Source organism: Haemaphysalis longicornis, unplaced genomic scaffold (genome assembly GCF_048455015.1).
Source record: "Haemaphysalis longicornis isolate Haplotype H1 unplaced genomic scaffold, Haemaphysalis longicornis Haplotype H1 scaffold_1, whole genome shotgun sequence".
In the NCBI taxonomy this organism is placed as follows: Eukaryota; Metazoa; Arthropoda; class Arachnida; order Ixodida; family Ixodidae; genus Haemaphysalis; species Haemaphysalis longicornis.
This window is the reverse complement of record NW_027526203.1, coordinates 187,320,262-187,341,761: the sequence shown is the minus strand read 5'-3', so window position 1 is coordinate 187,341,761 and position 21,500 is coordinate 187,320,262. Positions and strand designations below refer to the sequence as shown.

General features: G+C 45.4%; 1 protein-coding gene and 1 long non-coding RNA gene across 2 annotated transcripts in view; both read left to right on the top strand.

The window, feature by feature from the left end:
* The window catches only part of LOC144167622 (RYamide receptor-like), a 503,725-nt gene that overhangs the window by 357,153 nt on the left and 125,072 nt on the right, over window positions 1-21,500 (top strand). The window lies entirely within an intron of this gene.
* On the top strand, window positions 13,066-19,609 carry LOC144140076 (uncharacterized). The gene is made up of 3 exons (XR_013316313.1): window positions 13,066-13,340; window positions 14,872-15,141; window positions 18,013-19,609. It is a non-coding gene; the product is annotated as an uncharacterized LOC144140076 (long non-coding RNA).

The window sequence follows — 21,500 nt, the reverse complement described above, 5'->3', positions numbered from 1 at the left end:
CGTAGTGTATTGCGGTAATTGACGTGACGTGACAGCGGTGAGGTAAATGATAAGACTGCTTTGTTATTCGAAAGGCGACAAACAACTTCAAGGCCACGCTTTATATGTCCACTATATGTCACCAACGCTACATGGAAACCAACTTCCGTTGCATTTCCAATTCAGGAACCTTCTACGTGTCCTTGCTCTAATTTCGCTTCGCTGCTTACCTATTATGAGTACGTGTTTTGTCTTGAACAATTTATTGGGTTTTTTTTTTTCGCGCATTGTTTTAAGCTTGGCAGCGGATTCGTCATAAGTGTGTGTCCATTGGTTATAAAATACATATATATATATTGAAGTCTTGTTGAATGAAACTAGCTGATAACTATTAAAGTAATGTTTTCGATTTTTTTTTTATTTGTCAGTCTGCCTAATTTAACTCCAAAATGTTGCAGGTGGACCTTGCCTCTAAGACATTCCGGTACGGGGTGACGAAACAGAATATTAGCAACACCTGCACTTTTGAGAGGAGAAATCGCTAATTTAAAGCCGTGATATCCAAAGACAGAGAATGGATATTGGGGACACCTCAATTAAGTGCAAACTTTACTCATTAGGTGTAAACTACTGCGGTGTAAAAGGAGTTATAATGAAATATAACTCATGCACCTGGGGTCATCTCCGACTAAGGTAAAGTGAAATCCTGTTTCGCAGCGGCAATACATACGCGTAAAAAGATCGAGTGCTCCTTTCTAGCCACGTCAAATATTACTTTGCATTAATTCCGAAAGTTTTTCTCTCGAATATGTGATATTTTTTTTATACACGATGCTAATGGATGCGGTTGCTCGCGTTTGAGGAGGGGTAGACGCTTTGTAAAAGCCTAAGTCGGAAAGTAAAAGAAACATCAGACACGCGCGCTTTCGAACAACGATTAAAATTTTTGCTTTCCACTGATTTATGTAACCCCCCCCCATTCTGTATACACGTTCAGAATAACATAGCTTGGGTGTTTATCCTCTCTAATTAAAAATGCAGCAAATATGCCTCGCGTACATGTATCAAAATCTATAGTTCCACCCTCTCGAGAGCTTCTAATTGTTATATCTCAAAAAAACCTACCCATGTCATGCAAATGCGCGTTGAAATAATATCCTTTCAAAGGGAAGTAGACGCAATTAACGAGGGGAGCTCTTATGACGTTTAAAATGGCCCCACAACTCAATGCAATTACCGTTATTTCGTTGCCGACCATAAAGCTCTCGCCTTACCCGCTTCAGAGAACGAGAGAAATCAAGCAGCGACGGCGGTGCTCACGCGGCTGCGTTTGTCGGGAATATGCATGTATGCTGGGATTAAACGAGAATTCTGACAGCGGAGGGGAACCCCGACGCTTTGAATGAACGACGGGAGAGGTTGAATATGTTTGCCCTACACTCGCCTTCCGACAGCGGGACGCATAATAGCCGGCGCGCTTCTTTCCCCGTTTACCCGCCTTCACTTCACCCAACGTTGTTTTTTGCCATTCACGCCGGCTTATTGGCTTGGCTTGGCAGAATAAATAACTGCACTCAAGCTACCAGCGTAGAGGGAAACAGGCACTTTCTCTTGCATTGCTCTTTTACATACCCGAAGATGCATATCTTGTTGAACACTGACAGCTTTTCTGGAGTCGACCCGTTAAGGCGAAACACTTCAATGCCCGCTTTGTGAAAAGGCGGCTTTGTTGCTGTGGTCCTGTGCAGAATAGCCCAGCAGGCTTTTTGTAAATACCCGACAGGACACATTGTGCGCATGGGGAGCCTATCGTGTGACACATTTTGAATTTTTTTATTCTTCAATTGTTCTATTATTAGGCATTGATTCTGAAGCTACCAATACGCCGCATTTGTTCTGTTATATCAACTGAATGTGGTAACAAATTAGGTACTCAATTTGCTGATATAATCTGTCGCGCTTTTTCTAGCGCTTAACGCGCCAAAAAATGTCGAAGTATTAAAAAGGCTGACACGCGCACATTTTTCGAACCAGCTCTGCTGCCGTCCTATTCTTCCGATCACTTAAAGGGGCCCTGAAAGGCGTTTTGAGCACACTAAATTGACTAGCGCAATCGTTATATTGGGTCGTCAACATCATCTGTGCCAAGTATTACTCTTTTACGCGCAGCGGAAAGCTCACACCTTTGTTGCAAAGTTTGTCGCTTTTTTCTCACCCTTCCCTTCGTGTTTTTGGACGCCGCCATCTTCACATGTCTACGTCATCGATTCCCAGATGTTCGTCATGAGCTAGACATCCTGCTATTGGGCGGCTTTTTCACGCACTTCCGGCAAAGAGATGAGTCGTCTGCTCAGCGTCGACTCGCCGGCTGATCTGCCAGCGGAGTGCCGGAGTGCTTGAACATTTTACGACAAACGAAACAAGTGTAAACAAACGCTTAACCGTTTGTATTGAATGCAGCAGGGCCATAACACGACAAGGATGTTCTCGTACTTGAGCACGTTCCATAAAGAAAGCGTTGAAGCCCCGTGGCACTTCTTTCTTGCAATCACAGAGAACGCCCTGAGCCGAATGCCCGGTTTTGACGCATACATTTTATTCAACTTCCAAACAATCCAGACATGCGTTTCGAACGAACACAACGTCAAAACATGCGTTGCAAGTCCGAACCGCGATTGACAGACGATGGGTTGCCTCCTGCCCCTCATAAATTCGGCACTCACCTCGCGCGAGGTTTGCGGGGACGAACAGCAAGTCACTTAATTCTGGCGCACAAGCCGAGATGGCTTTTAGCCACGCACACTGCACATACCCCATGCGAGGTTGAGTCGTACGCCGCTCGAGAAAGATAATCCAGACCATGGGAAGCACTATCCACCCGCAGAAGCACAACGTCGCATTTCATCGCGAAACAAAGGCGTCCACAACACACACACCATCGCCTCCTGTAATGCCAAACGCATCTCGCACTTCCAAATGGGAGTGAGTAGTATGCCTGCAGTGCCCATATGCCACGAGGTGGGGCCCCAAGCTGAAACGGGATCACGCAACCGTAACTGACTTCTAGAGCGGTTTGTGCCTTGTTTGCAGGGAAACCGATGTTTGATATTGTCAAAGAAATGGCGCTCGCTCCAGCGCTAAGAAAGCTCAGAGCGGCGGCGGAGCATGTTTTGCCACCGTTGCCGCTCTCCACCACGCGTCGCCCCAAGCTGAACTGGCGTTTTGTGCACGGGTTCTGTATTGGTTTAAAATGTCTTTTTCACATGACGCCGGCAGGAATTACCACCGCCACAAAATAAGACCCGGCACCAGCGGGGCCACATCTGATACGAAGCTTTCTGGATAAACAGTGCGCTGTGCATCCAAGGGAGCGAGCGCACGATCCCCCCGTGCGGCTGCGAGTTCGCCGCCGATAAAAAGTCACGTGCCGCCGATAGCAACGCCGGCAACGACACCGCGAAAGGGCAAGGCCAGGCCGCCGCACACATGCGGCCAGATTTTTCGTTCGCTTTTCCAGCCTTGAGCGGAGTGCGGGGTTCATGGTGTCAACAAAGCTTGCCCGTTGCAGACGGCAGTGTGAGCAGCGCAATAGCGGAAGTACGTCACCGCCGAGGAGCGCAGCATCATGGGAGGGAAGGCTCGCTCGCCGTCACAGCGGAGAGTAAGTTGAAAGGAGGAGGAAACGCGGCGCGACGATAATGCGCGGTTTTTGATTTACGATTTCTCAGCTAATACTCATCGCTTTAACAAACCTCTTGCGGGAGGAGATTGCTAATACATTGCTTTATTTGGTTACATGTACATCCACGCATCGGCGGAAGGTATTTCCGGACCCCTTTAAGCAATTCGGCCACGGAACAACCGCCCGTTCGTGTGTCACACCACTCAGCGGTGTTGGGACCGGGCGGGGGCACCCGATCCGTTCTCCGTGGCCTTCAACATACGATGGGTAGCGTGTATGATGCGAGCGGCCAGCCGCTGTTGCAGCCGTGAAGAGAAGTCCAGAGCAGTAGGATAACGTAACTGTTTACTTCATAGCGAGAGGTGAGCCGAAGCCAAAAAAACATACAATGCCCTGACGGGCGAGGTTACAATACAGGACTCGAGCAGAGCGACCGCATGGATTCGCTGCTCAGACAGGAATGAATTTCATCGTTTGGGCTGCTTCTATTTATACCCAAAAACAACAAAGGTCAAACGCCCCCTAGAGTAACACGTGCCGGGGCCGCGCTATCGAATGTTGATCGCGCCGATAGCGAAGTGTCTGAGCCGGGGATGTCAAGGCGTGACTCACCGACGCGCTGGCACCTGAAGGGTGTGGCGAACGTCGTGGCTTCGCACGTCGAAGCTGATGCGGGAAAACACGTGGCGTTGGCCGATTCGTAACAGCGGTTTCTGATGCTGAGCTCCGGTCGAGTCAATACCATTGTCTGTTTTCTACACGCCCTGCTCTTTATTCGATTGCGTTTCATAATAGTTACACATCATACAAGCTCCCCTCAACAAATGAGAATATATTACCCACGAGGGGTAAGTTTACGATATCGGGTAACTATATGCCCTGAATCTAAAGCTCATCAGATCACCCGCTTCTCACAAATGACGGGAACGGAATCGCTGTCGTAATCCTCAACGAGCCCAAGAAGCGAATTAATGCGGCGCCACGGCATCCAAATAACTGATTTGCTTGTTCACCACATCTTACCATAGGACACACCCCGTCTCTGTGTGATATCTTCTGCTTAACAAACAAAAATAATTGCCCTTTCACTCGGTGAAGAAGGATGACCTGCGAAGCTAGACGGAATCTCCGAATGTTCGAAACAAAACACGTTTGCTTTTACTTTTCTGAAAGCCAATTACCTCAATGTAACTTAAAATGACACTAGCGGACCAACTTGGAGCTGTCTGCTTCCTCTCGCGTCTTCGGCATCTTACGTTTGCGTAACACACCAACCAAATTTGATCGACCATTGATGAGACCGTACAGGTCGGATTGGGCCATTTGACATTCATGTTTAAACCTCGAGCCACCACAACGGACATGTCGTCAGTAACAGCATGAAACCTATATCTGCGTGTGCGCGCACCCTCCCTTATGGTTTCACCCCCAACACATGTACGCATAAACAGGGAACGCATAAACGTTCCGAACACCTTTAACTCCCTAACGCTCGAAACCCTTTGCAACAGTTTTTGACCAGCACCCGAAGCGCGGCCTACTGTTTGTCCGAATCTTTAACGTTTGCAATTTTGCGGGCGTTGTTTTCGAACCAGAGTCTATCGCACAGGTCGGTAGTGGCGTCGACATGGCGACTGAGGCAATCGCCTTTGGCTTTTGAATGCGCAGCTTTGAAGGCATTTTCCTGCCATGCGTCATGGTAAGGGTTCATTTTCGTGGCGTTGTCGGTGTTGCGTTGTTGTCCGTTGCCTTTACGGCTAAGCCCTCGGCGATTTGCCCTAGCTTCCTGTTCCTGGTCGTTTAGTGATTCTCCACGGAAACGTTGATTCTCCCTTGGGCGTGCGTGGCCTTGTTCATCGAAGGATCTCTGTTCCTCGAGGAGGCGAATGACTCTTGGCCGCAACATGGCTCGCAGGTCCCGCGCACAATGAACTATTCAACGGTGGAAGTACTTTGCGGGGATTGTTTTTCAAGAGCCCGAAGCGCCGCCTCCTTTTCGTCAGAATCTTTAGCGTTTCCCATTTTGATAACGCAGTTATCGAACCACCGTGTATCTCACACTTCGAAACTGGCGCCGAAATGGCGATGGACGAAATCGCGTTTAAAATCAAGTAAATCGCGCTGGATGTTTCGGGTAGTGGCTTTGTGTTGCTTTTGCGCCCATTCGCGATACTGTGCGCAGCGATGCTTCTATAGTCGTCACTATTATTCCTCCGATCGAACGACACGCGTCCATCCCAAGGCAAGTTAAAAGGGAGGTTGCTGATAACGGTGCTGGCAGATTTATCAGTCGATTGGGAATGTTGGGAAAGGCGCATTGGTGGTGGCGAAGGGAATAACAGTTGTTTAATACGGGTTGGCGGTCGCGAGGAGGAGCACTGGACAGGTACCAAGTAAATCGGCTTCACCGGAAGAAAAACTGGGGATGTTAGACATATACGGCCTCGCAGTAAAACGTGCAGCAATCACGAGTTTTTGAGGCGCGTTTGGTTGCGTCTCCGCAACGGATGCTCACTACTCCTCCAATGGATTCAACCTCAAACACGAAACACTTCTTTTCTTTGTCTTCCATTGCGCGGCCCAACAAGGAACGTGATAAGCAAACGTTGGGAAGCGCCGAAGTCAACACGACATGAATACTTTAGCAACGCAGCCTCCCCATAGGACGTGCTCGCCGGGCTTCGGAATGGCTTTATAAATGTCTCAAGTTTTAACGATGCCAGAAAGGCTGATTCGAAGGGACCTTCACCGGCCCAATTAGGGGGGTCTAATAATTCAAACTACCGAAAGGAATAAGAAACCTGATTCAGAGAGAGCGTATGTGGAAATTGGGTACGGCTTTGAGTTTTCAAAAAAAAATTTTGGTTTGTTGTGTTTTCGGAGACGGATTTAAAGTGGAATAGAACGACGGGCAGTATACTGCGGCGACAGTTGGGAATATTCAAAAACGGAAGAAAGCGCAGCCAGAAATGAACCAGTTGATATTAACCACAAAGTAAAAGTATAAAATCTTCTTTTTTCCGGCGTCCGGGCAGTCGTCACCCCCTCTGGCCGTTAGTAGCACGATGGAAAGAAAACGTCCACGCCTCAAAAAAGAGAAAACACGGGTTAGAGGAGAAGTGACTACGAACGCCGCTATTGCGGGCAGCGCTGAAGGCGCTGAAATGGGCATTGAAGGGAACAATTTCGCCCCCTGAACATCTTCGGAAAATGTTCGCACCGTGGTGCTCGTTTGCAATGCAAACTCTCACCGTGCTCTTGCGTGGATGGTTTCGTGCAGAGAAAGAGCAGAAGTGAAAACATTTCCATGAATAGTTGCCCCGAGCCGCTTCTCCCAGGAAAATTCATGTTGCGTCGGTAATCTTGACTGAATGTTAACGACCTCATCAGCGGAATTTAACGCCTTAAACAATATCCCTTCACAAAACAATTCTATTCGTCATATTGTTCAACATTTTTTCATTCTCTCATTCAGCTTCGTACTCTATTTTTCCGTGTTTCGAAAGCAATCTGATAAAGAGAGACTTTGCTGCGGCCATTCTTGTATTGGTGCAAAGTGGCCTTTCACGAAGAAAGAGCGGGAGCCGTCGTCGAGGACGTGTTAGGCAAGAGCTCCTCCGGTTTGAAACGGTGCCGTCATAAAATATTACGGATAGCAATAGGCCGACACCTAGTGGAAACTGATATCTGGCTTGTAAATTCGTGGATTAAACCGATGATCTAGAGAGCACAATAACAAGCGCTTTTAGCCATTGGGCAAACATAAAGGGTTGTAGTATAGCAGAAAACAGGCTGCGGAAAAACTGTTTTAAGCTGGATATGAGAATTACTGAAGGAGTAAGCTGGAGAGAGTAAGAACTCGCTCATTTCATACAAAAAGACGTAGCTGATAACAGCAGAATTAACACTCTGATCGAGCTTGCTTTTCTGCTTTGCAGCGTTCGAAACAGCGCGGAAAAGCATTACGACAGAGGACAAAATGGTGCTTTCATGAGGTAGACGAGAGCCAACGGGAGTAACAGGATCATAACAGCTGATAACATAGGGGACTGTTTCGAATTTAGTGACCCGCGGGCGTACATCTCCTTGGGTGCGACTTGCTCGTGGAGATACAAGTATAAATATTTCGTTAATGCCACTGTATTGCCATGAGAGATGTCTCTGTGGCTTCGCATCAACAATTTTTCAGATACGTTAACCCACCTTTAAAACGTCACTGTTAGGCAGTCATCCACCTAGGCATGAGTTGTTGGTGCGCGTTTCCATTGCCATTATTGAACTGAGCCAGTCGAATGTCGACACAGACTCAAAATGTTCACTACTTATGCACCTGAAGATGACCAAGGGCATGTACAAGCGTCTATTTCGCAACTTGTGACGATAGCTCGACATTAGTAATGCACCCAACATGAGCACTGGTCTTCAGGAGAACAGTACATAGCGCCGTTTTACTTTGGGTATTTTCTTCAAGTGATGTTTAATGTGGACGCTTGAAACAGCCTTATCAACGAGAGAGCCACCGCCCATTGCCTGTTACAAACAAAAGGCTCCGAAACCTAAGTGACTACGGCTGACGGGGCAACGGAAATCAAATAAGGTAATTGAGGTAAAAAGAAATGGCCTCCGGAATGTGATTCGAACACGCATATCCTAGCCCCCGCGGCTTTTTTTATTATTACATGGGAGAAGATGCTCACACATGACAGTACGAGGGCTACATAGTCAAGCAAACAAAAGAATACGCTGAAGTTAGGCTAAGCACAACTTCATAAAAACTCAGGCCAACACACCAAAGCCTTCAAAGAGTGAACCATTAATCTGGTTGGTCAAACGAGTTATACACACTATGTACAAACGCCACAGTTTCTCGGAAATATCCCTTTCTTGATCTAGGTGGCAAAACATGCCCATCACATCAGTGACATCGCCGCAGACTGTACCAACCAATCAACACAAACATGTCATAGGGCCGCTCACCAGGATAGAAGACTGGCAAAAACTGGATTGCAAAAGGCATGATGTCCATGCCTTTTGTGGGCGTTAGTTGCGAAATATCCCACACAAAGACAGCATTTCGGCAATTTACAAAACTGGGATCACTTTTCTCTGGCTGGGAGCAGAAGCGGCAATATGTCGACCAACCGATGAACAGGCCCTTGTCTTTCAACAGGGAGCGTAACACTCTGTATACAAAGAAAAATGTTTTAACACCTGGGAGAACACACATTTTACACGCTCGATTCAGGACGTCCTGGTACGAACATTGGAAGTACGGAACACAACATAAAGGCATGCGAATAATCCCAGGAACCAGGGCATCGGAAACAGACTAGCGTGAAGTGAAGCATTAAATATCTGCGGAAAGCTAAACCGAGCTAGTAAGAAGCGAAACGTGTCGACCAGTTAATTGAGAAAACCCCGCGGACACGGATTGCTTCTACAGACAGCGAAGACAAAAAAAATGTCAGGGAGAAAATGTGCAAGAGGTGTTAGCAGTACAGCTTTCCAAAACAGATGTTGAACATCTGTAAAGTAAAATAACCGAGAAACAAGCTGCCAAAGAAAAAGATGAACACGCCCAAGACCTTCCTCGCACAACTGGAAGAAAGCGGTTATCGCGACGCATTGCCTCACTAGGCGAACCGTAAGCTAAGGTTGCGAAAATCCGGTGAAAAACCTGTATCCTGAGGCGAGAGCAATGCAACTCTTGTAGGGTAGAAAGAATACGGGTCACAAGAAACATGTTACACGCCAGAGCACGAGGAAAAATGGACAGCTGCCGTCCAGGTAAGTCATTCACTTGGCGCTGTACCTTCACCGCTTGCTCCAACCAACGGGAGTCAGTATGGCGAAACTGTGAGAGAAGACCTCCTAAATACGTCAAGTCACTAATATTCCAATTGATTCCGGCGAAGCAATCGGGTGTCGTTCTCCATTATCCCAACCAAAAGCCCCAGATTTTCTCAAAATTCAGGGCGGCCCCTGAAACCGCACACAATTCTTGTGTAATGGCTAGAGAATTATCTACGCTTGCTTTGTCAGTAAAAAAGAAAGCCACATCACCGGCATATGTTAAGATTTTCACCTCGAAGGACGATAGCGTAAACGGTCTAACATTATTGTCCTGTATTATTCGCATACATAATGGATCCAGATATATGCAAAACAAGACTGGTGAAAAAGGGCGTTCTTAACGAACCGATGAAGAAGATAAATTTGTTGGGTACACACTAAACTTTTTAACACCCTTAAAGGTGCTAAAAGGGTGCACTCAACATTTTGCACCCTTTTTGCACCTTTTAAGGACTAAAACATTGCTCCGGCACCCAATCATGAGGGTGCCACATATTAAGGGGTGTAAATCTTAACATTTTTACACCCTTTAAGGTGCAAGGAGGGTGTACTGAACATTTTGCACCCTTTTTGCACCTTTCAAGCACCCAAATATTGCTCGGGCACCCCACCTCGAGGGTGCCAAAATTCAGGGGTGTAATCAACAGTTTCATAGGGTGCTACGACCGTTAAAGGGGTGCTAAAAAGTATTTCTTCTCGATTGGGGTGTTACCACGGCACCTTATCGTTAGGGTGCCTAAAAGAACGGTGTGTGAATGCAAGCATGCAAAATTGCACAAAAACAGGCTGAATGTTTAAACCGCACATTGCACTATTTCACCGCCCGTTGAGAGAATAAATATGAACTCTCCACATAGACCAGGGGAAAGGCTCTAAAATTGCTGTTCGTAAATTGAACAAAACGTGCTGAATGTTTAAATTCCACTCTGCACTAATCTACTGCTTCGAGTGTATCACAAGGTTCGTTTCGATGTCTGGGTGCACGGGAAGGAAAGGCTACAAAATGCCTCTTGTAGTCCTATAAATAAAACTTTTACGCGAGGCATCGGTGTCCTCAACGAAATCGAATTTACCTAAGAATTTGTTCCCGTATTATTATGCCCCGGGCAAAAATTCCAACAAGACTTTCTTGTTGGGCTCACAGCACGCCTGTGGGGCCAATACGAAGTTCTGTCGGCACTCTATCGTTCCAATAGCCTAGTCTTCCAACAGGGAGTTTAACCTTGATGGCGTTTGTGGGGCCAATAAGAAGCTCTGTTGGCACTCTATGGTCCCAACAGCGTAGTCTTCCAACAGGGAGTTTAACCGTGATGGCGTTTACCGGCTCGCCAACACGATAAGTCAACGCCAACAGACGCCTCGTTCGTAATCAGCGGTGCGAGCGCGCCATCAGACAGAACCGACAGACGCCCTGAAGGTGGTTTTTAGGGCCTAAACAGCAGCGTCTATGTCTGGCATAGACGCTAGACGTCAACGTTTGTGTTCTGAATTTTCCCTTCAGTAAGTAACAGTCAGACGGACGATAACATAACTATGTGAAGATATGCTTTGGCTCATACCACGGCAAGCGCAATCGTTTGTGGCTGCAGCCTCGGTTGCTCTTCGTCCACAACAAACTGAATCGGCTGTACAGCTTTCTTCGAGGGCGTGTATGCAGGGGTTCTATCTTCCTTTTTTGCGCAGGCCGACGGGGGCGGTCGTGTAAAATCATTTTCGCTCGTCGCTGCCGTAGGGTTGCCACCTTCCTGGTTTTGGACCGGCCCGACCGGTTTTTTAAACAGCGGGCCGGTTGCCGGTCCATATCTAAAACCAGCCGTCATCAGCCGGTTTTTTGGCTTTTGTGCCGTGATTATGCCCGTTTTGGCGTTTTATAAGCGTCAATTCAACAACTAAGACGATAAATACGCGTCGACAAGCATAGGCGTGCGCACAGGGGGGGCAGGGGGGGCGGCCGCCCCCCCTAATCATCTGAAGGGGGCGCCAAATTTGCCCCATGCCTTGCCGATGTAACACATGAAAGTAAAATTTCTGATCAGAAATATTTTGTGTGTGTTGCAATTCCATCACATTGAAATAAAAATTTTATAACCATCCCTCTTTGCACTGCGTTCGCACCGCAAGGCCTTCAGTGAGAAGAAGTCGGGAGTTGCTCTGGGGGGGGGGGGGGGGGGCGCAGCGGTAAGACTTTGCCCCCCCAAATTGAGAACTCTCCGCACGCCTATGTCGACAAGCTGCGCAAAGACACGCGAGCAGAGAAAATACGCGGGCGAGCGCGCTGCCTCAGATGAAGGGGGACCTAAGGGAAGAACAAAATAACGAAATTCTACCGCCGCGGTCAGCAATTGCGGTTACTTTTCAGTGAAGCACATGCAGAGCGATTAACCAAGCTCTCAATCACTTTCAGTACAAACGTTATGTTGATTTGTCTCTAAGAAAACACTACAATAAATGGCACTGCATGTTAAAAAACATGGCGTCTTTTTTCAACACAATCCCCCCTCCCCCCCCCCCCCCCCGGAAGGCCCGTTTTTTTTTTCGGGGAAAGTTTGTAACCCTACGCTGCTGTTCTGCCTACCTGCTTGCTGTACCTATTATGTCGCCGCCACCGCAAATCCCCACTTGTTACAAACTCAGAGGTTTTCGCACTGTTAGCAGTCGTTTTACACGATGGGTTTGATGCGCCTGACATGCCAGGAGTGACATCGCTTGTAGTATTAGAGCGACGTTGCTTGTCTGCAAGACGGTGCCGGTCAAACAAGCGTTATCAACGCCATAATTCTAACGGCACATTCCATTTATTTCGTGGCTGCCGTGGCTTGCGCAGAAAAGGTCGGGTTGACTGCTATAGCTTTTCTTGAGTCAAATAATGGAGCTTTGGCTCAATCGCTTGCAGCGCTAGCAATGCGGCCTCGTCTGCAAGACCGGTGCGTGAGAAACAAGCGTTAGGACAGCCAGAATTTCAAAAATGCAGCATAAACTAGACCATCGTTAAAGGAGGCGATGACTAGACACAAGCAACAATATTGGTTGACAACTTACGTAAGTATAGAGTTGTTTTAGGCGCCTCGAACACCGCCCGCCGACATAGCTATTTGTTAACGCGTCCGTTTACTGTTTTGTAGGTCAATGGTTCGATTCCTCGTCAAACGTGTGTGTTTTTTTTTTTTTTTTTACGTGAGGGTTTCATTAGCTCCTTTTTAACGACCAGGGTAAGCACCTGTTCCTTGCTTTCTATCACGCCGACATTTACCGCCCTCTTCCTAAACCCAAAGTAGCTCGTTTTCTCGCACGTTCTCTCTTGAGAAGCCCGCCGTGAAAACAAAACCAAAACAAACGTCAAACCTCTTTACAATATCAGTATATATGTCAAGTGCTTTATGTGTATTCACTTTTTGTGTTTAAAAACCTTAAATTTAAGTTATAAACACATTTCAGACTTTGAAAGCAGAAAGATAATTACCAACATTACAGTAGTAACACAATTTTCGTCAAACGTAGAGGTGCTGCATTTGAAGTCTGGCAACTATCTCTCACTTTTGTGTGTGTTTTTTATGGCGTTTTGTGCCGAGTGGTTGGTGGCGTGATTTAATTTGTTTTATCTATTTCAAGCTTAAATCATAGTTATAGAAGCTTTATGGGTGATGTCTACCCTTCTAACCTACGCGTGTGTTGAACATGGGGACCCCGGAAGAACGATCATCGCCGGATAAAATACTGCGCGTCAAAAGTGGATGACATTGCATCAGAACAAAGCGTGTTCGTGTGTCCGCGAGATGAAGACGACAGTGAAGGAGAATTTTACGTTGGAAACATCGTTTTTGCTCGGGTAAGTACGCATTTTTTATTATTCTGTATTTGGTTGGAACGAGTTCTGGTGTTTATGGGTCAGTAATTCGCTAGACCCCCATCTCGTTTGCTCTGAGAGCCTACGTGAGTTAGTATACTTGTTTGGCGCCCAGTCCACCGTTTCCGCAGAAGTCAGCATCAATTTACGCTGAAGCTAGACCTTGGCTACGATGCTCGCGCTATGGTACACGGCTGCTAATAATTTCACATCACACAAGGCTCTTTAACACCGGGGCGTTTGTTTATGTGTCTCTCAAACAGTGCCTTTGCGGTTGCAGATCGCAGTCGCAATTTCGCGTGAGTGGCACAACGCTGTGATTAGTCCTCCCTCGTGAATACCCGCGGTATACCAAGAAATAACATGAACAGGAGGTTCCCTGGAAGTGCATGTGAAAACGCGTACACGTGATTCCATGGCTGGCGTCTCCCCCCCCCCCCCCCCCCCCCCTTCCCCCCCCTTTCACGAATTCCGTGCAGTGCGCTTCGCAGCTATTGCGCTCGCGAGACCGGCGACCGTACGCCTCGCGGTCTTTGGGCCGCGATATGTGTGCTGTTCTCGTGAAGCTCGACAACAGCGAAATTGCCGTACTCGCTCGCCAACGCGCCCCGACAGCGTACGCGTCGACCGGGTGCTGACGGAGTTGTGCTGGAAGAAAAGCAGGCAAGAGATGAGGGCGCACGAGGTGTAGTTAAACATGAGAATTTACAAAGTGCAAGGTGGAGAAAATAGTATGCAAGGGCCGGAAACGGTGAGAGAGTTCGGGCCGCGCGCCAGCGAGCGAGTGCGGTAATTTACGTTGCCGAGTTTCACGAGTCCGGCACGAATATGACGACGCCCGTCTGAGAGTTCATAGAGGTATAGAATTCACATACGTGCAAATTGAAGGTGAAATGCGCGCATGTGGCCTCGCAGGGAGTTAGCATAGTCTCGGGGTAGTGGGGGAGATTTCACAACGCCTACGAGGCGCCTGCCGATTCTGTCAGAGTAGCTCTCGGGAAGTCTGGGGCTTGATATCAGAGGCATATGTATTGTTTAAATTAGTGCAGAAAATTGAGCCAATTCGCAAGTTCTCATTTTCGCAAAACCGCAGGCCATACAGAGACTAACAAGAAAGCTGTAGGCACTCACTCAACTCGATTTATATTGGAGAATTGAACGTGCAGATACAAGTCAGACATTGAAATGGAGGAGCCTCAACTATCACACACCAGTTCCGATTGAAAGCAAGGGATACAGATGAGCTGCTAGCATGCGTTCCATGCAAATTAGCTCAGTAGCTAGCTTTGCATATATCATGCATACCCCACTCACAGTACCTGCGGGTCTAATAAATACATTCTTACTGTGACCTAAATTTCACTTGGGGTGTTCCGGGAATGTTCTTATTAGTGCCTTGGAGGTTACTGTCTTTAAACGATTAAAATCTACTTGATGTAAGCATTCGTGCTTTGTGTGTGCTCTTCTTGTATTTCAACAAGTGTCAGCACACTCACAGATTATGCACCTGCAGGTGCTGCTGCTGGCTGTCCTGGGTCAGCTGCCTTCCAGTCCAGTTTCAAAGGCTTTGTCAGGGCCTCCCTTGGCCAACCAACACTGCACCTGCTGTACCCAAGTACTGCCTGGCCTTTCGTTGGTGCTCCGTACGCTTTGCCGCCAGGAATGGTCATTCATCCATCATCTGGCCGCTTGGACCACCCGTTCAGAAGTCAGCGCATTTGCTCGACACATCGGTCCAGGCACTGCTGCCATATCGGTGCACCCACCGATTATGTATTTTCAGGTTAGTTATTGCATGTTGTGGAACTTGCCATGACGTATACCTGTTAGCAGTGCTGTGGCCTCTGATTATTTGAAACATTTTCATGAAGCAGTGCTGTGCGTATGGAGCGTGTCATTGCTTAGCAGAGGTATTGAAGAGAATCTGGGGCTGACGACTAAAGGGCAAGAAGAGAAATTGAACTGACTTTGAAGCAAGTATTCGTATGTAATCAAGCCAAGCAAACATTTAGGATCTTTCGATATGGTTTTAAACTTGCAATACAAACAGATCGTACTGGTAATAATCATACTATACCGAAAAGTACATCCCGCAGTCTGTAGAATTCTGACAGTGCTTTTTTCGCAGTCTCTCATGACAGGCACTAATCTCAATGGTTGGAAGATAGTCGAGGTAGCACCAGTCTTTAAATCAGGAGACGGTACTTCACCATTAAATTTCCCTAACAAGCACCATATGCAAGGTCAGGAAACATTTCATCCACTCTCAGGTCGCTAATTATTTATAAAATCACAATATCACATTCGAGAATCACCACGGTTTTCACAAGGGTTACTTGAGAAACACAACTTTCAGGATTTGTTCACGATCTACATTGATCCATTGACACAGGCTTACAAACTGCGGTAGTTTTTCTCGATTTTTCTAAAGCATTCAATCGCATTGCACACCACAGACTACTTCTCAAACTTCACCCTAATGTCCTCACTTGAGCAAAAGATTTTCATTCTTCTCAAATGCAGTTTACTTCTAATAACTATATACTTCTTTTGCTCGTGCCACTTTGTTGTCCCCCCAGGCAGGTTGCTTGGTCTATCTTCCATGTTGCATATCCTCCCATGTAGGTCTATTTGCAGATGATGTTGTAATTTAACACACAATTTCTTTCAACTACTACCGTCAATGCTTTCAATCTCATCTTAACACAATTAACTCCTGGTGCTGCAAATGGCTAATGTCGCTTATCTCTAAAACAAAGTGCATGACTTTAACGGTGGCAAGTCCCGGATTGTAAATACTTACTTCATTAACAACAGCCTGATTACCTCTTGAGACAAAGGTGTTTTGGTAGGCCGGTAGGGGAGGGGGGATTGCATGGTGGATTTCAAAAGGTACATCGATTGGGAAAATAAGACGTGTGATTAATATTTTCATTTGCACTCCAAAACTCGCTTTATTTCATATGTTTAACCCACTGCCGTGGCAAGGGTGGTGTGCTGTGGAGGCGAATGTTGGTTAGATACCGCTTGGTGTAGCCGCTTTTCAGATGGAGGCAACACGTAAAGACGCCCGTGTTTGGAGATTTCGATGCGCACAAAAATACCCAGATGGTCAAAATTAATGCGAAGCCTTCCCCTACAGTGCTCCCCATATCCCGAGTGTAGCTTTGGCGTGTTAAACCACCGGTTTTTTTTTCATGTTTTTGGTATAGTACCAGCTGCTGTAGCAGGTGCAACTTAAAGGTAAAATTATACATAATGTTTCCAAGAGCTAAATATAAAGGCCATATTGAAGTGCGTTTATGGGTCTATCTCATAGCAGTAGTGAAAGGTTATATACTCTGGTGCAGGTTAAGAACGCCAATGGCTCATGTGGTGTAGTCCAGTGTTTGACGGAATGCCGTGTAGGCAGGTAAAAGCATTATTGCAGTGATGAAACGTAGGTCACTGACCAAGTCAAGAAAGCCATTTAACGGTTCGTTGCTTGTTCACGGTGAGCTTGGTCGTGGAAAACGAAGCTATATATTGGGCATTACGCGGCGCAATGAGTTTGCATAGATATGGTGCAGATTGCCATCCATTATGTTGATAATGTTGGGCGTCGTCTGAACAATGAGGGACTCGAGCAGTAATCGAGAAGATAGATTGCACTCAGTTGTCAGTAATTTTGTCTTGTTCCAGTCGACCACGTGTCCCGTCCTCTCACGGTGCTCTGCCAGTGGACTTGTTTTTGCATGGCCCTTGTTCACTTCGTTCCAGTGCTGCATTAATCTTCTGTGCAGATTGCCCGTTTCGCCAATGTACACTGATTTGCATTCAGCGCATGGAATCTAATAAACAATACCCGGAAGCTTGGAGCGTGAGAGGGGGTCTCTCACGCTGACAATGTCAGAACGCAGCTTGTAGTGGGCACATGCACAATGTATGCACTGCGTGTCTTGAAAATGTGTGCGAGAGTTTCACCGATGTGTGGAATGTAGGTAATTGCTGCACGTTTTGATGCAGTCGTTGTCCTGAATATAATGCCTAAAGCATTATATTCAGAAAGAAGCGAAGAGGGCGACTAGCAAGAATCCACATTGACATTAGCAGGCAGAAGCGTCCACAAGGCCTGTGTCAAAACGTGCTGCAATTCTCGTCCTACACATCAATCAAACTTTCGCACGCATTTTCAAGAAACACATTGTGCACATCGTGCAGGTGCCCACTAGCAAGCTATGTTCTGACATTGTCAGCGTGAAAGACCCCCTCTCACGCTTCAAGCTTCCAGGTGTTGTTTATGTTTTGAACAAAAACAGTGCCATTTAAACGTGACACCTCCTTCCTTGCCGATTTCTGATGCCTGATTGTTCAGTTTGTGGGGATACGTTTAGCAGATTGCTCACATGTCTAACCTGTATTTGTGCTTGAGCAGTCAAACGCTGATGTTAGCAGTGAAGTAGGTGAAAATTGTAGTTTGATTGTAGTCGTGTGCAGATTACCTACATTGTGTTAATTCGTAGAAAAGCAAAATTGAGGTAACCCTGCTAACTGTTCCGCATTGCAGCATTTTATTATGCGAACGTTAAGGAGTTCAGCTGCTTGTTAAAGGTGAAATAAACAGTGGTACAAAAAGAAGAGCATCTACTAAACAGAAATATCTTCACAATCGCAGGATGCCAACGGTCCGCCTACCAACTTGTGTCCTGCATCGTTTCTGCTGGCTGGAGCGGTTCATGGAGCATTTTCCAGCTTCTCAAAGTTTGTGGTCAAGCGCTCCTCCAAGTGAAAGATGCCGCAGAGGGATCTTTTGTTTTAATGCCACAATTTCACGTGCTCAGCAGCAAATTTACTCGTAAGGCTTTTTAAATATTCATCACCCAAGAGGGCATGTTACCTTCGTCTTCGGTGAAATGTGTCTGCACTCAGGTTATTTGTGACAGAAACAAGTGGACCACGTCATGAGAGTCATTGAGGCCTTGTTGATTGTGCATGCTTCTGAAATGACATTTTCATTAAGCTGAATACTTTCCACATATTACGATTTGTGAACAAATTATGGTAAAAGTCATAATTAGTTGTACTACACTGCAGGAAGGAAATGCCAACATACGTTTTAAGCACCTCTGATATTTCAGATCGTTGGCTGGTGAGCAATAAAACAAAACTGAAATTTTTTTAAAGTAAAATCAAATATTCGTTGTCACCAGTGCATGACCATAGTAAAAGCTATCTAGTCACCAAATTTAGAATTAGACACGAAATGCCAAGAAAAATAGGGAAATAAACTAGACAGCTGGCTACAATAAACCAATTCGTAAAATTCCTCAATGTCTATCAAGTGATGATTCAGGCGGGTTAGTTAAGATGTCAGTGGGTTTACACACCCAACTTGCAGGGAAGCACATGAGCTCCCAATATTAACATGTTTTTAGTGAAGACCGTCTTCCTTCATTAAGCTGCTTTGCACATTGATGCCAGTCTGATAAATGTCCTGAATTTTTGTTATGATCAATCTTTGTATGGGAACCATATATTTTTATATGATGTCGCTGTGTATTTCTGAAACTGTATCTAGTCACTAATTCCAATTTGTCGTGGTCAGGTTTTTTCAACTAATTCGTAGCTTTTTTAACAATTATGGTATATTTTGTGTGCCTAAAGGAATGCCTCATTGCATGTTTAGCCTATGTAGTGTTGAAAGCGGACATTTTGCTTCAAAGTGGAATGTCGGGCTAGCAACAAGGTACTTCGCGTGCTGCTCACTTTCATTCATGCCATTATTTTTTATATTATCATTTAAAATTAAAAGCCAACCAATTTGCTGTCGTTTTAATTTTGTCACCTACTTTATACTTTCTTTTTTTTTTTCAACTTTGTGTAAGGATTGACTATCCATATTTTTTATGATACCAAGGCGTTGGACTGGGCTAGCTGGTACATGTTTGAATGGATGAAAAACCATAGGAAAACCCAGGACACAGAAGAGAACGATGGGACAAACTTGTGCCGTCATTCTGTTTTAACTGTTTCCTGTGTTTACCACTGGTTTTTTTATGCATTCAAACATTTTTTATGAGTTTGTTGAACAGTGATTAGTTAGGTGTGTTCAAACAATTGTTGGCTGCGAAGGCTCCCTGTAGCATTTGTATAAGTGCTCTCTGCTTTTTTTTTTGAGCCAATACCCCACCACCAGTCTTCATGAGGTGGTCTTTTGTAGAAATAAGTTGAAATAAATATTTGTTTGCATTGCTTTACATGTTTTGAAAGAATTTCTTGTTCATTCTTGTTTCATTCAACCCCGTTTCAGAATCCTGCTTGAGGCATTTCCTCTGTTATTTTTTTTTCAGAACCAGGAAGGGTGCTCATCCTCGGTTCTTGCTGAAGCAGCAGTATCCATACTTCACACGTGAGCTCTGAACACACAGTAATTATGGTATGAAACATTCTACCAGTATAAGCCTGCTTTGTAGACGTCATTGTAGATGTCAAAGCTCTTGACAGTGTAGTCCAATGTCTGGTGTAACGGGCAATGTCTACAACTTGTAAAAATTAATTTTGTGGCTATAATGTTTGTGATTATTTTAAAATGCACGTCAACTACTATTTAGAATCGCTGTCTAAATTGGCAGCCATTTTCCTGGTGGATACGGAAAGTGAAAAAGCGCATGTGTAGAGATTTCAGTGCACCTTAAATGTCCCAAATTTGCTAAAGCTAATCCAAAGCCCTCCTTGTGGTGCACTTCATATCCCATGTACAGTTTTGCGTAAAAACAGCTAAAAATTTATGATCCATTTAAACTTATTTTAATGTTTTTAAATGCAAATATTCTCAGTTTAAGCTGCCATATTTAGAGTAAAATATTTTGTAACAATTATATAGCTACCAAAGGTTTACAGAAAAGCTTTTTGCTTTTGGTTGTGCACCTTCTTATCAAAAGAAAAATGTTGTTAAGAAAGGCAGAAGAAACCCAACTATGGAAATAGCAAACCCTAAAGCTGCGGATAGAATGAATGTTTTGTAGAGAATCTTTTGCTGATTTCAGTTCTAGTCAACTCTAAAAAAGTCTATCGACGTAGAATGCTTACCGTGAGGCACCTCGTAATAATAGCCAAAACTAATGGGCCCTGGCTGTTGGCTTTTCATTTGCAACAGTGACAAATGACCCCACATCCACCGGCAGGGACATAATGCAAGGCACCATGTACAAGCTAGCCTCATGATAAAATAATGTTTTCTGAACAATGGCATTACATTTCAACCATGGGCTTCACCAGGGAACTTGTATGCATTGTTCTGTGATGTTTGCAGTTCTTGTTATTGCTATGTGGGGTCATCTAGTCTAAAGGTATGTTTATAAAACTCCAAATACCACCAAACCTTGCAAGTGCTGTACCATATAAATATTTTTTCGTAAAGCAAAAAGAATAATGCAAACGAAAATAAATGGCTTGGGTACCCAACTTTTATAAGTAGATTATGAGCCGCAGTACGGAGGGAACTATATTATGAGCCGCATTACGGAGGAAACTATACATTTTGCATTTGGTCTTCCTTGATATTGAACCTTCCTGCTCAGCTCAAGAATAAGGCACTAAACATTGCAGGTAGCACCTTTGATTGCACCTTGATTGGAAGTTTGATGCAATACTAAGAAGCCAAGGGTTTTAAGGTTCAAGGAAGTTTTGTGTGGTTGAAGTGTTGCACACCTAATTGCTTTCACTGCACAGCATGGTTAGGCTCTGCAGTGAATCTCGAAGGATGTGTACTGCAGTTCGGCAAAGTGAACATATAATTGGTTTTTTACGAAGTTTTGGGTAATCAACTACCTCTAAAGTTATAACTGTACTGAGATGTGGCTCCTGACTTTTTAAATTGATGTTTTAACAATCGCTGACACAAGTTCAAGGAAATTATCAGCTGATGTTGAGCTTCAATGGAATGTCTCACAGAACCGAGCTTGGAAAGCACGAATGTTTCATACCATAATCGTGTGTGATATTGTGCAATATGTGGTCTCACACCTGCTGCACCTGTGAACCGAGGATGACGCACCCGTTTTGTACCCCTTTAGGTGGGTGCTTTTGCAGAAGATGCTCCTACAGATTGGGGTGCTAAGTAGCACCCTAGGATACTTTTAGGCGGAAAAGGGTGTTTATAAG